The following is a 15,785-nucleotide window of genomic DNA, read 5'->3' as shown; positions in this document are numbered from 1 at the left end:
AGCAGAAGTTTCAGCTGCCTGGAGAAATGACCCAACAAGCCTTGAGCAAACAACAGTTTGGACCTGCTAAATAAGTCATTACTAATACTGCTTATATGTAGTGTAATGAATGTCCACTATTACCTGTGTAAGCTGTGGCTTTCATAACACCCGAAACAGTAAAAAGACTATAATAAATGTTATCAAATTCTGCTGTACTGGGACTGTAATCTAACTTCAACAGTGCACTGTACTGTGATGTCACTGTTTATATTATCCCTGGACTGTGACATCACTGTGTATTATCCCTGTACTGTGATGTCACTGTTTATATTATCCCTGGACTGTGATGTCACTGTTTATATTATCCCTGGACTGTGACATCACTGTGTATTATCCCTGGACTGTGATGTCACTGTTTATATTATCCCTGGACTGTGATGTCACTGTTTATATTATCCCTGGACTGTGATGTCACTGTTTATATTATCCCTGGACTGTGATGTCACTGTTTATATTATCCCTGTACTGTGATGTCACTGTTTATATTATCCCTGGACTGTGACATCACTGTGTATTATCCCTGTACTGTGATGTCACTGTTTATATTATCCCTGTACTGTGACATCACTGTGTATTATCCCTGTACTGTGATGTCACTGTTTATATTATCCCTGTACTGTGATGTCCCTGTTTATATTATCCCTGTACTGTGATGTCACTGTTTATATTATCCCTGTACTGTGATGTCACTGTTTATATTATCCCTGGACTGTGATGTCACTGTTTATATTATCCCTGTACTGTGATGTCACTGTTTATATTATCCCTGCACTGTGATGTCACTGTTTATATTATCCCTGTACTGTGATGTCAGTGTGTATATTATCCCTGTACTGTGATGTCACTGTTTATATTATCCCTGTACTGTGATGTCACCGTTTATATTATCCCTGTACTGTGTCATCACTGTTTATATTATCCCTGTACTGTGATGTCACTGTGTGTATTATCCCTGTACTGTGATGTCACTGTTTATATTATCCCTGTACTGTGATGTCACTGATTATATTATCCCTGTACTGTGATGTCACTGTGTGTATTATCCCTGTACTGTGATGTCACTGTGTATATTATCCCTGTACTGTGATGTCACCGTTTATATTATCCCTGTACTGTGATGTCACTGTTTATATTATCCCTGTACTGTGATGTCACCGTTTATATTATCCCTGTACTGTGATGTCTCTGTGTATATTAACCCTGTACTGTGATGTCACTCTTTATATTATCCCTGTACTGTGATATCACTGTGTATTATCCCTGTACTGTGATGTCACTGTTTATATTATCCCTGTACTGTGACGTCACTGTTTATATTATCCCTGTACTGTGACATCACTGTGTATTATCCCTGTACTGTGATGTCACTGTTTATATTATCCCTGTACTGTGTCATCACTGTTTATATTATCCCTGTACTGTGATGTCACTGTGTGTATTATCCCTGTACTGTGATGTCACTGTTTATATTATCCCTGTACTGTGATGTCACTGATTATATTATCCCTGTACTGTGATGTCACTGTGTGTATTATCCCTGTACTGTGATGTCACTGTGTATATTATCCCTGTACTGTGATGTCACTGTTTATATCATCCCTGTACTGTGATGTAACTGTTTATATTATCCCTGTACTGTGATGTCACTGTGTGTATTATCCCTGTACTGTGATGTCACTGTGTATATTATCCCTGTACTGTGATGTCACTGTTTATATTATCCCTGGACTGTGATGTCACTGTTTATATTATCCCTGTACTGTGATGTCACTGTTTATATTATCCCTGTACTGTGATGTCACCGTTTATATTATCCCTGTACTGTGATGTCACTGTTTATATTATCCCTGTACTGTGATGTCACCGTTTATATTATCCCTGTACTGTGATGTCTCTGTGTATATTAACCCTGTACTGTGATGTCACTCTTTATATTATCCCTGTACTGTGATATCACTGTGTATTATCCCTGTACTGTGATGTCACTGTTTATATTATCCTGTACTGTGACGTCACTGTTTATATTATCCCTGTACTGTGATGTCACCGTTTATATTATCCCTGTACTGTGATGTCTCTGTGTATATTAACCCTGTACTGTGATGTCACTTTTTATATTATCCCTGTACTGTGATATCACTGTGTATTATCCCTGTACTGTGATGTCACTGTTTATATTATCCTGTACTGTGACGTCACTGTTTATATTATCCCTGTACTGTGACATCACTGTGTATTATCCCTGTACTGTGATGTCACTGTTTATATTATCCCTGTACTGTGATGTCACTGAGTATATTATCCCTGGACTGTGATGTCACTGTTTATATTATACCTGTACTGTGATGTCACTGTTTATATTATCCCTGTACTGTGATGTCACAGTTTATATTATACCTGTACTGTGATGTCACTGTGTATATTATCCCTGTACTGTGATGTCACCGTTTATATTATCCCTGTACTGTGACGTCACTGTGTATATTATCCCTGTACTGTGATGTCACCGTTTATATTATACCTGTACTGTGATGTCACTGTGTATATTATCCCTGTACTGTGATGTCACCGTTTATATTATCCCTGTACTGTGACGTCACTGTGTATATTATCCCTGTACTGTGATGTCACCGTTTATATTATACCTGTACTGTGATGTCACTGTGTATATTATCCCTGGACTGTGATGTCACTGTTTATATTATACCTGTACTGTGATGTCACTGTTTATATTATCCCTGTACTGTTATGTCACAGTTTATATTATACCTGTACTGTGATGTCACTGTGTATATTATCCCTGTACTGTGATGTCACCGTTTATATTATCCCTGTACTGTGATGTCACTGTTTATATTATCCCTGTACTGTGATGTCACAGTTTATATTATACCTGTACTGTGATGTCACTGTGTATATTATCCCTGTACTGTGATGTCACCGTTTATATTATCCCTGTACTGTGACGTCACTGTGTATATTATCCCTGTACTGTGCATCACTGTGTATATTATCCTTGTACTGTGAGATCAATGCATGCATTATACATCTGTTGTAACTTCACTTTGCTCACTATCCCACTATTGTGACATCACAATCTCATGGTGGATTAGGGAGCCATTCCAAGTTTTTCTATAGGGCAGTGTTTCCCAACCAGTGTGCCTCCAGGTGTTGCAAAACTACAACTCCCAGCATGCCCGGACAGCCGTTGGCTGTCCGGGCATGCTGGGAGTTGTAGTTTTGCAACAGCTGGAGGCACACTGGTTGGGAAACACTGCTATAGGGCTCCATGGTTACTTGTTACACTCCTGGCCACACTTCACACACAAAGCCCTACCCATTTAAAAAAAAGTGGCATACAAAATGTGGCCATTTTGTGCAAATAAGGCTTAAACAAGTAATGTAAGACTTTGTACACCAGAAAACTGGCATGCATACCTTGAAAAAAAAATCCCCCCCATAGTCACAAGGAATCTCAATCAACAAGCTTTTAGGTAGGCATCAAAAGCAACAAACACAATGCTCATAAAGACCCAATAATATAAAAAGTTAATGGGTACATCATCTAGATCAGTGTTCCCCAACCTGTAGCTCTCTAGCTGTTGCCAGACTAAAACTCTTATAACCTGGAGTTGTAGAATTACGACATCTGGAAAGCCACAGGTTGGGAAAAACTAATCTAAACCATCAGTAAGGCTGGGTTCACATATGTCCGGCATAAGTGAATTCAGCCTAGATCTCGACACAACTGATGCCATAACTGATGATAAGGTGCATCAGTTGTCATCAGTTGTATGGCATCCGGTGTCCATTATTCTTGAGACGCTGGATCATTGTGAACTCTCCCATTCAAATTAATGGGATCGGTTCTAGCATAAGTTTCCCTCTGCTGCACGCCAGGAGGAAAACTATGCCAGACGCTGCACATATGTTAACCCAGCCTAAGACATACTTTATTCTTTCATTCGCACTTGTTCCCAAGACGATGATAAGGGTAGATAATCATACTAGAGCTAGGACCTGACTCCATGGATACCAAAGCCATTCTATTAAATCATTAGCACAGAAGCCCCAACAATCTGTAATATTCCACCATATAGGCAAATCTAGAATTTTATAGCATGAGTTAATATAACAAGAGATTACCCATAGTTCCTTCTGCTTGCGAGAAAATAACCAATCCATTTTGAGAGGTGGGTGACCCTTTAATTCCAGTGTGTTGAAAGAAAAGCCAGATTTGTATCTGTAGGAGAACGCTTGCAGCCAGCCACATCAATTAAACATGCAGATATGCACTAGTAACACTTCTCTTGGTATTTGCCATGTAAGAGTATAAAAAGCTCTGAACTTCTGACCCACCGAATGACTGTAATCTTTCTCATGAAAAAAGCATTAAGGATCCCACATAGACAAAGTGCGGGAAGTCGGGGATTTTACATGGAATGCTAAGAAGAAGCGCGCAGTCAGATATTTACACAGAACATAAAACCCTAAAGTAGAACCAGATGGTTTACAGCAGGAGTAACCAACATATTTAATAACACCATGCAATGGCTATAAAAATGGGGGGGGGGGGGGTATGTTGAACATCGAAGGGCCATGAAGGGTCTAGTGAAGCTGGCTTGGAACTGTAGTTCAGACACAAGTAAGATATGTCTAGGCTAGTCCTTGCCACATTAGCTCCTACCGACAGGAGACAAGTATGACTCTCCGTAGAGCTAGACTGACTCATTAAATGAAGTAGCATGACCTTGTGTGGTTTTACTTAGCTTGCTAATCCACACTTATCTGATGAAAAGAGAAGACAGAGGACCCTGCAGCGATCTATAAAATATGCAGCTCATCTGATTGCAAAAAATGAACAGCTACATAGCCTGGAACTAGGAAACTTTACACTGGACACTTAAAAGAGATGTCGTTTTATGAGGTGGATTTCTGGGAGACAGAAAAAAAATGAAGACTTTGTGTAATTGGCCTTTAAAGTGGATGTTTAACCACCACAACCCCTGTCTATAGGCCCTATTAGGACATATACACCACAACCCCTGTCTATAGGCCTTATTAGGACATATACACCACAACCCCTGTCTATAGGCCTTATTAGGACATATACACCACAACCCCTGTCTATAGGCCTTATTAGGACATATACACCACAACCCGTCTATAGGCCCTATTAGGATATATACACCACAACCCCTGTCTATAGGCCCTATTAGGATATATACACCACAACCCCTGTCTATAGGCCCTCTTAGGACATATAACCACGTTTATCGATGGATTCCAGAGATTTATTAAAACCTGTCCACAGGAAAAGTTGCTGAGTTGCAATAGCAACCAATCAGATCGCTTTTTTCCTTTTTCAGAGGCCTTTTCAAAAATGAAAGAAGCGATCTGATTGGTTGCTATGGGCAACTCAGCAACTTTTCCTCTGGACAGGTTTTGATAAATCTCCCCCATGAGAATAAATAGGTTTATACACACTAGTGAATAGATAAAGTGTTCTTAAAGGGGTACTCAGCCCCTAGATATCTCATACCCTATCCAAAGGATCACCTAGACTTTCGGGGGTCACCTAGACTTGCATTGAGTGGACGAGGCGTGACATCACGAGGGGACGGGGCCGTGACGTCACGATCCTCCGGCCCATGCATTGCCAGTCATCAGGCAGGCTCGCTCTGTGCACCAGATGATAGGGGGGCTGCAGGAGAGATCTCGGGAATTCACAGTGGCGGGACTCCCGCGATCAGACATCTTATCCCCTATCCTTTGGATAGGGGATAAGATGTTTAGGCGAGGAGTACCCCTTTAATTGATCAATGCGAAGCAACAAGAAACAAAGATGAAAACATATCAACAATCTTACAACAATATTTGTTGACTCGAACTCAAGAGTAGCTTCAGGACCAAAGGCCTACAAAGTCATGTTCCCCAGAAGCCCTCGCACCCGCCCCAAATTGATGTAAGATTGTAGATTTTTCCTGTTGACCTTTTGTATCTTGTTACTTTGTTTTTGTCTTAATCAATTAAGTAAACCATACCTATTCACCTACATATTATGTGTTAACCTATTTATTCTCACGATCTTGGAATTCACCGTAAAATAAGCTGTCCGGGGGAGATACTTTGAGTATACTGTCAAAAATACAATAAAGATGAATTTTTACTATTTCTATGCTAAAGCTGGACATGCATTTTCTTGTGACCTATCTATAGGCCTGATCTCCAGCCATTTGTGTCTCAGAAGGCTAGTTTATGTAAACAAGAAGGATGAGCTGACTTCTTCGAGTCTGTGTTCCTTCATTATGTGCCAGAATGGAGAGTCTCTCTGTAACAGCTACCCTATTCTGGTGGATCTACCATGACCATGCATTATATTAGCAGCCATTAAAGGCGTACTCTGGTAAAAAAAAAAAAATTCTCAAATCAACTGGTACCAGAAAGTTAAACAGATTTGTAAATTGCTTAACAACAAATCGGAGTTCGATTTATCGACAATCCAGTTATCAATTTTTATCAATAATATGGATTAATAGTTGCAGCCCTAGACTACCTAGGGGCTGATGTTTCATCATAAATATTTAACCTCTAAGTTCTGCAACCTCTAAGTAAACAAAATATTTTAACACATTACCAACATAGACTATACAGGATCTGCTGAGCAAAACTAAACTATTCTGCCAGCTGATAAATGTATGTAGCCTAAAGTAGGCTGTCTTACTTGCCGTAGGCCTTGCTGTTAAATCTGTGCAACACAAAGGGAGAAATCTTTGGGGAGCCCATTTAGGAAATAACAGACACCCAAAAGTGACATGCTTCTGTGTTTAGAACTAATGATACTGCCGGTGTAGACTATATAAGCCAGGAACCCACCTTCTTACTGATCTGAGAAGGCAGTAAGGATGTGGCAAGGGTCTCCAGAGGTTCTAGTTCAACAGCTATTGACTTCTTATCTAGCGTATTGTCACAATAATAAAATTATAAGTCGATCTCCTGATCAAAAGTAAACTTTTCATTGGCTGACCGAGTGCAAACAGCCCCCGGTGAGACTCTGTAATACAGACTAAAATAGTTGATTTCTCCTGGTACACTATAACTAGTGCGTGAATGATATAGACCCGTGTCTCAGACAGTTATTTCCTCTTATAAAACACATTGTATTGAAATCAAAAGAAACAAACCAACGTCCTTTCATAAACTGCAGTGTTCTGTCCCTAATATAGCCAGGATTAGCCTGAGCCACCAGCAGTCTAGAGTCTAGAAGATTTTCCCCTGGGTCCAGACTCTGCCAAAATCGGAATCAAAGAACTTATTGAAGAAATGTCAACCAATTCATAGTATTTCAGAAATTACCTTGATATACAAGCTGACAATGTTTCGGTCCTCTCTGACTTGATCATGGGGGAAAAGTGTGAGACGCAAATATGATAATGTCATAGTATAAAACATATCATCAAGATAGACAGCATGGAATATATGATAAAAAGAAGAAATATGCCTCAGTAGTAGTCTCACTGCTATAGAACATAAAGAATGGACAAATTAAAGCAATGCATCAATACTTATCTATGATAGGAACATACAACTCAATTGATGTAAGGTAGCAACAATAGCCAGCACGTAGCAAGGCATAAAAGCAGACTAAGAAGAAGTAAGGACCGTAAGTAAGAGCTATAGTAGGTGCAAATGTGTGAGTATATAAAATTGTGTTCTTCTGCTACCAGGGGCGGATCTAGAGTCTAGTCTCGGGAGGGGCACTATTAGAGAATTTTGCATTGGCGGACAGAAAATAAGGTGTTGCTTAAAGAACTTACAATATTATTAAATGTATCCAGTATAATAATCAAATATACCAATTGCCACAGAATGGGAAAGCACTAAAGAAGTTTTTACCATTTAAAACTACAGCTCCCAGTATGACCTAAGTAGTGGTGAGGAGATGCTGGGAGTTGTTGTTTCACCCATCATTACTGCAAAACTTACAAGTGACTACAGCTCTGATGGGACAGTCAGGAAAATACACAATGATATCAGTGACTACAGGTGACGTCTTCTCTATAGTCTTTGCTTATCTAATTCAGATGGTACATACCACCGGGGCCAGCTAAATCTTCTCGCTGCATAACTTGACGCCCAGACGGCTCCTCACTGTGTCAGCGGATTCTGAACCTCTATATGAAAAAAGTATTATTATAATACTGCCAAACACCATATCCTTTGAATATAATTCTGACACACTGTACCCTCCGAATATACTACAACTCACTTTACCCTTTGAATACAATACTGCCACACACTGTACCCTCTGAATATAATACTGCCACATACTGTACCAACTGAATATAATACTGCCACACATTGTACCCGCTGAATATAATACTGCCACACACTGTACCCACTGAATATAATACTGCCACACACTGTACCAACTGAATATAATACTGCCACACACTGTACCCACTGAATATAATACTGCCACACACTGTACCCTCTGAATATAATACTGCCACACACTGTACCCACTGAATATAATACTGCCACACACTGTACCAACTGTATATAATACTGCCACACACTGTACCCACTGAATATAATACTGCCCACACACTGTACTCAATGAATATAATACTGCCACACACTGTACCCACTGAATAATACTGCCACACACTGTACCTACTGAATATAATACTGCCCACACACTGTACCAACTGAATATAATACTGCCACACATTGTACCCACTGAATACTGCCACACACTGTACCCTCTGAATATATTACTGCCACACACTGTACCCACTGAATATGATACTGCCACACACTGTACCAACTGAATATAATACTGCCACACACTGTACCCAATGAATATAATACTGCCACACACTGTACCCACTGAATATAAAACTGCCCCCACACTGTACCCAATGAATATAATACTGCCACACACTGTACCCACTGAATAATACTGCCACACACTGTACCCAATGAATATAATATTGCCACGCACTGTAACCTCAGAATATAATACTGCCACACACTGTACCCTCAGAATATAATACTGCCACACACTGTACCCCAGAATATAATACTGCCACACAATGTACCCTAGAATATAATACTGCCACACACTGTACCCCTGAATATAATACTACCACACACTGTACGCTCTAAATATCCCTCTGAATACAATACCGTGATGTACAGTAACCCCCCGACCTACGATGGCCCCGACATATGATAAAATCGACATACGATGGCCTCTCAGAGGCCATCGCATGTCGATGTCAGCATCGACATACGATGCTTTTATATGTCGGGGCCATCGCATTAACTGCTATCCGACAGCGCAAAATGCTTAAGCTGCTGTCGGATAGCAGTTTAAGCATCCCTGGCAGGTTCGCTTACCTATTCCCGCTGCTCCGGGTCCACTTCGCGATCCTCCGCTGTCTTGCGCATCTTCTACAGGGTCCGGGCCTTGCTTTCCGGCGTCGTTATTACGTCACTACGCACGCCGCGCCAGCGCAGCAGCGTAATAACGTCACCAGAAAGCGAGGCCCGGACCCTGCAGAAGATGTGCAAGACACCGGAGGATCGCGAAGAAGACACCGGAGCAGCGGGACAGCATCGGGAGCCCCTGGGACAGCATCGGGAGCGGTGAGGACCTGGTCCGGAGCGATGGGGACAGGTGAGTACAGCTTCCTATACTTTACATTACAAACGATGGGTCGTTTGGAACGAATTACCATCGTATGTTGAGGGACCACTGTATTGTGGCTAATGAAAACCGTACTACCCCAGAAATTCCTTATACTCTGTGCCCCTCATATATAGTATTAATGCCCCATCCTGTGCCTGCACATATAACTATGACCTGTCCTGTTCCCTCTCATAATAATAATGCCCTCTGTCCTGTGCCCCTACCATATAATGCCCCCTGTGCTGTGCCCCTCACATATAATGCCCCTGCAATGTTCCCCTCACATATAATGCCCCCCAATCCTGCTCTCTTAGGGGGCATTATAAGTGAGGGGAACATAACAGGGGGCATTATAAGACAGGGCACATTATATGTTAGGGGCACATGACAGGGGGGCATTATATGTGAGGGGCACATGACAGGGGGTTCCTCACTTATAATGCCCCCCTATCATGTGCCCCTCACATATAATGCCCCTGTAATGTTCCCCTCACATATAATGCCCCCTGTCCTGCCCCTTCAGGGTGCATTATAAGTAAGGGGCACATAACAGGGGGCATAATAAGTTGAAGTACAATATATGTTAGCGGCCCAAGACATGGGGGCATTATAAGTGTGGGGCCCAAGACAGGGGGGCATTATAAGTGAGGGCCTGTTATGTGCCCCTCACTTATAATGCCCCCCTGTCATGTGCCCCTCATATTTAATGCCCCTTGCCATGTCCCCCTCACATTTAATGCCCCCTGTTATGTGCCCCTAACCTATAATGCCCCCTTCATGTGCCCCTCACATTTAATGCCCCGTTATGTTCCCCTCACATATAATGTCCCCTGTCCTGCACCCTCAGGGGGCATTTTAAGTAAGGGGCACATGACAGGGGACATTAAATGTGAGGGGCACATGACAGGGGGCATTAAATGTGAGGGGCACATGACAGGGGGCATTAAATGTGAGGGGCACATGACAGGGGGGAATTATACGTGAGGAGACCCCCTGTCATGTGCCCCTTACTTATAATGCCCCCTGTCATGTGCCCCTCACTTATAATGCCCCCCTGTCTTGGGCCGCTAATATATAATGTGCTTCGACTTATAATGCCCCGTTATGTTCCCCTCACATATAATGCCCCCTGTCCTGCACCCTCAGGGGCATTATAAATCAGAGCACATTATTTGTTAGCGGCACATGACAGGGGGGCATTATAAGTGAGGGGCACATGACAGGGGGGCATTATAAGTGAGGGGCACATAACGGGGCCCTGTCAGTCTGTGGCCATTCCAATGTCCCCCGCAGGAAGCTCCGTGCAGGGTTCAGCACCCCCTTCCAGCTGACTGCAGGGGCCCTGTTCGGGAGATTGTAGGGGGTCCTAGCGCTCGGATCCCCCACAATCTATAACTTATCCCCTGTCTCGGCGTCTAAATAGGCTGTAAGTAAATGAAAAATAGATGCTGGCAGCAGTGGGATAGATATGATATAGATAGATAGATATGAGATAGATAGATATGAGATAGATAGATAGATAGATAGATATGAGATAGATAGATATGAGATAGATAGATATGAGATAGATAGATATGAGATAGATAGATAGATAGATAGATATGAGATAGATAGATATGAGATATGAGATAGATAGATAGATAGATAGATATAGTCCCAAAATAATGCAGCACTACTTATCTAGTCCAGCAAACAATGGTGGTGCCAGCGTCCAAAAAAAAGACTCGATCAAAGTCCTCCATATACAGAAACCAAAAACAGGCGCAGCACTCCAAAAAACAGTGTGATTTAATATCTCATGTCAGCATTACAACGTTTCAACTCCTCCTGGAGCCATTTTCAAGCTTGAAAATGGCTCCAGGAGGAGTTGAAACGTTGTAATGCTGACATGAGATATTAAATCACACTGTTTTTTGGAGTGCTGCACCTGTTTTTGGTTTTTAGATAGATAGATAGATATGAGATAGATAGATACATAGATATGAGAGATAGATAGGAGATAGAAAGACAGATAGATCAGTGTTCCCCAACCAGGGTGCCTCCAGCTGTTGTAAAACTACAACTCCCCGTATGCCCACAAAGACAAATACATGCTGGGAGTTGTAGTTTTCCTATAGTTAGAGGCCTCTGCTGGGAAACACTGATAAGAGTTCCCCTTTACCTGTATCCCTAGCCTGACCCCCCCCCTTCCTCCTCCTCCCCCAAAGTTACTTACCATGAAGGGCAGCATCAGGGGGGGTCTGGAGGCATTGGGTGGGTGTCCGGGCCTGTGGTGGAGGGCAGTAAGCTGAGCCCGGCCTGCTGGAAACACAGAGGGGTGAGAGGGGGAGGAGCTTATCTCTTCCCAGCCCCTGCACAGTGTAATGGCTGCAGACTGAATGATGCTGAGACCGGAGCATTCTCAGCACTGACAGGCAGCCCATGTGGCCTGCAGAGAATGGTGTCCTGCAGAGAATGGTGTCCTGCAGAGAATGGTGTCCTGCAGAGAATGGTGTCCTGCAGAGAATGGTGTCCTGCAGAGAATGGTGACCCCGGCGGTTCAAACGCTGCAGGTGATGGGACAGTGCAGCAGGGGCTGACAGCTCCTGCTCATCACTAATATAGTATCGGGAGGGGCAGCAATCTCGGGGGGGGGGGGGCAATTGTTGCTAACCCCCCCCCCCCCCCCCCCCTGGATCCGCCACTGTCTGCTACCTATCATGCCCTGTTCCATGTTGTGGATTGTTCATTTTATGGCCTTGTAGTTTTAATGGAGATTGAACCAAATGTAAATTTTTCTAATGGAAAGACGGAGAAGATGGTAACATGTTTTTGAAGAAAGTTGGACCTTTATGCACCTACAGTGAGGTGAGCTGGATTTTATTTGGCTTATTAGAAAAAGTGTGACTAAGGGTACGTGGACACTGGCAAAAACCGCAATATGACATAAACCAGTGTTTCCCAAAACTACAACTCTCTTCAGCTGTCCGACATGCTGGGAATGTAATTTTGCAACAGTTGTAAACACCCAACACTGACATAGACATACATCTTTATATTCTATAGCATTGAGACTACTATTCAGGCTTAGTTCTTCCATTACTGGATGTCCTTGATTGATCATCAGATGTATTTTCCCACTGTCTGTCTTGACTATCTATTATGTACTATGACGCCATCAAATTTATATCTCGCAGATTCATTGCACTAAAAGTCCAAAGCACAAAACTTTGGCACTTACTAAATTGTGGTAATTTCTGAGACCAACACTATAAAAAGAGACTTTTAGCTCCAATAAATTCAATCCAATCTAGTAAATCCAATCTTTATTTTGTCACGATACAAACAACATCATCAGTAAAGCCAACGCATTTTGGACCTGATGTCCTTAGTCATGGCTGAAACCATTGATTCACATGGAAAAACTGTGGGGGTTGTCAAATCTATTATTTATGGAAAACCATCCTTACCAATTGACAACATCATAACTCTTTAGGGAGCCAACCATAACAATACTGTCAAACCTGAGCACTACAACAAGGCCCATTTAACCTGACAGGCAACAACCCCATGTGAAGCTCAAGCTGAGAAGCAGAAAAATTGCCCCTAGGTTCCATTAACAAACACCATAACAGAGAAATAGAAGAATCTTGTTCTTTTGTTTTGGGACTTTCACCATCTTGGGGCCCTCATCATACTCTTTACGTCTGACTTGCAGCAATTACAGGTCTGTGATACCTAGATAGCATTTACGTCATGCTTTGGATGTACACCCCAGGTATACATTGCCGTACCATCAAAAATATATTCTGCCACATGCCACAGTGTGCCTGCTGCATAGTCATAGGCTTTAATAGACCAAAGATAGTCTTCTGTGACTATGTTTGGTCTTTTTTTTACACTGACACTAAAAGAAAACAAAAGCACATCATGTGTAGGACTAAAGGACAGGCAGAATGATACTCTGCAGGTAGCATCATATTCACCAAATAGTGTTGTGCTTAGAGTACAACATCCATAGTGTCCTATAGATATCTGATGTAGCTGGGCTACAGACCTCTGGTCCTCTCCTGATCCTCAATGGTTGGTGGTCACTATACAGCATGTTATTTTCCCTTACAAGTATTACTTGTATACACTTTACTTCATCACAATAAACTAGAATTGTAAAGATTTTTCCAAGTTGTTTTGATTGCCTATGGGCAAGTGCTAACTCATAAGGTCCAGCTTTTCTGTGTGCCTTTTCAGTTGCAGGACACTTTTGTGATAAATATAAAATATATACAAGAGAAACTCATACGAAGCCTAGGGATTAGTAGACTACAGTTTGTCTTCTCAGTTATATGGTTATGCCGAGGGCATCAAAAGACTTTCCCAAAGGCTAAAACCCTTCATACATGGTATTATACCCACTCCATGCTCCGGACAATATACCCAAATGCTCCCCTTTGTGTTGAGGAGCTTCTCTGGGACTGTCCCTACCTACAAGCATTGTGGCAAGAGGTCGGATCCTTACATTTCTGACCTTCATGGCTCACTAATGACTCTCAGTCCCCAATTGGCTCTCCTCTTTATTGGCCCAAGACACTCCGATCTGTAGTAGCCTTTATTCTTGTGGAAACTAAATTGGTCATCATGAGATAATGGAAACAATAAGAGACCCCTCCTTTTGATGAAGTTGTGGCACATGTCAACTATTCATGCTCCGCAGAGAAAATGTTGGCTCTACAGCAAAAGAAACTTCCTAAATTTACAGAGCTCTAAAGGGTTTGGCTTACTAGTGGGAAATGGTGCTGTTAACTACCTCTCCTGTTACTCTTCTGGGGTCCTGGCTTAGACCAACTTTAGACACGCACCCTCACAAATATACCACTCGCCCTCATACTCCTATAGTTGTCTGCTCCAAACTAACCAGGTATGAGAGATCCAAGCTCTTCTGCTATCTACCACCTTGGGATCCAACATTAGGGCAGAGCCCATACCTGCCCCGCTCTTGCTGAAGGACGCTATGCTGCCTCCTAATAATATGTGGCTCCACAACAGTGTATTTGCACAATCATCTTCATCAACCTACGTGGTATAGGCATTACTAAAATGTATTTACCTGCTATTTCTGTTGTTACCATTGTTATTATTTGAAAACTTTGAATGAGAATCTATGGAATGACAAGAAAAAACTTTCCCAAAGTATACCTGTGACATAACCCCGCAATGTCATGTGATTGCCCCCTTGGGTTCAAAAGCCAAGACCTGAGCACTGTTACTTTAGTGTTATATCATCCCAGCTATTAAGCCAGTGCTTTTAATAGTCTTAGTGCTTTGTATGGCATTCATACAAAGACATGATATTACAGAAACTTTTAAAATACATAAAGGGAATCAGGGATGAGAGGATATTTAAAAGAAAAAAAGAAAGAGGACATAGTTTTATATTAGAGGGGCAAAGGTTTCTGCAGTAATAGAGAGAGTAGTGGATGCATGGAATAGCCTTCCTGCAGAAGTGGTAGCTACAAATACAGTGAAGGAGATTAAGCATGCATGGGGTAGGCATAAAGCTATCCTTCATATAAGATCGAGATAGGCATAAGGCTATCCTTCATATAAGATAGAGATAGGCATTAGGCTACCCTTCATATAAGATAGTGAAAGACATATGGCTATTCTTCATATAATATAGGGATAGGCATAAGGTAATCCTTTATATAAGATAGAGATAGGTATAAGGCTATCCTTTATATAAGATAGAGATAGGTATAAGGCTATTCTTCATATAAGAAAGGGAAAGACATAAGACTATCCTTCATATAAGATAGGAATAGGCATAAGGCTATCCTTCATATAAGAAAGAGACAGACATAAGGCTATCCTTCATATAAGATAGAGACAGACATAAGGCTATCCTTCATATAAGAAAGAGACAGACATAAGGCTATCCTTCATATAAGAAAGAGACAGACATAAGGCTATCCTTCATATGAGATAGGACCAGGGACTATACAGTGGGGCAAAAAAGTATTTAGTCAGCCACCAATTAAGCAAGTTCTCCCACTTAAAAAGATGAGAGAGG

At 41.8% G+C, this 15,785-nt stretch overlaps 1 protein-coding gene across 1 annotated transcript in view; it reads right to left on the bottom strand.

Annotated features, from left to right (window-relative positions):
- GPC3 (glypican 3) overlaps positions 1 to 15,785 on the bottom strand; it is a 534,194-nt gene that overhangs the window by 500,859 nt on the left and 17,550 nt on the right. The gene's annotated exons all lie outside the window — the stretch shown is intronic.

Source organism: Hyla sarda, chromosome 9, assembly GCF_029499605.1.
Source record: "Hyla sarda isolate aHylSar1 chromosome 9, aHylSar1.hap1, whole genome shotgun sequence".
NCBI lineage: Eukaryota > Metazoa > Chordata > Amphibia > Anura > Hylidae > Hyla > Hyla sarda.
Note: the sequence above shows the minus strand (reverse complement) of the source record. Positions and strands in the feature narration are given on the sequence as shown.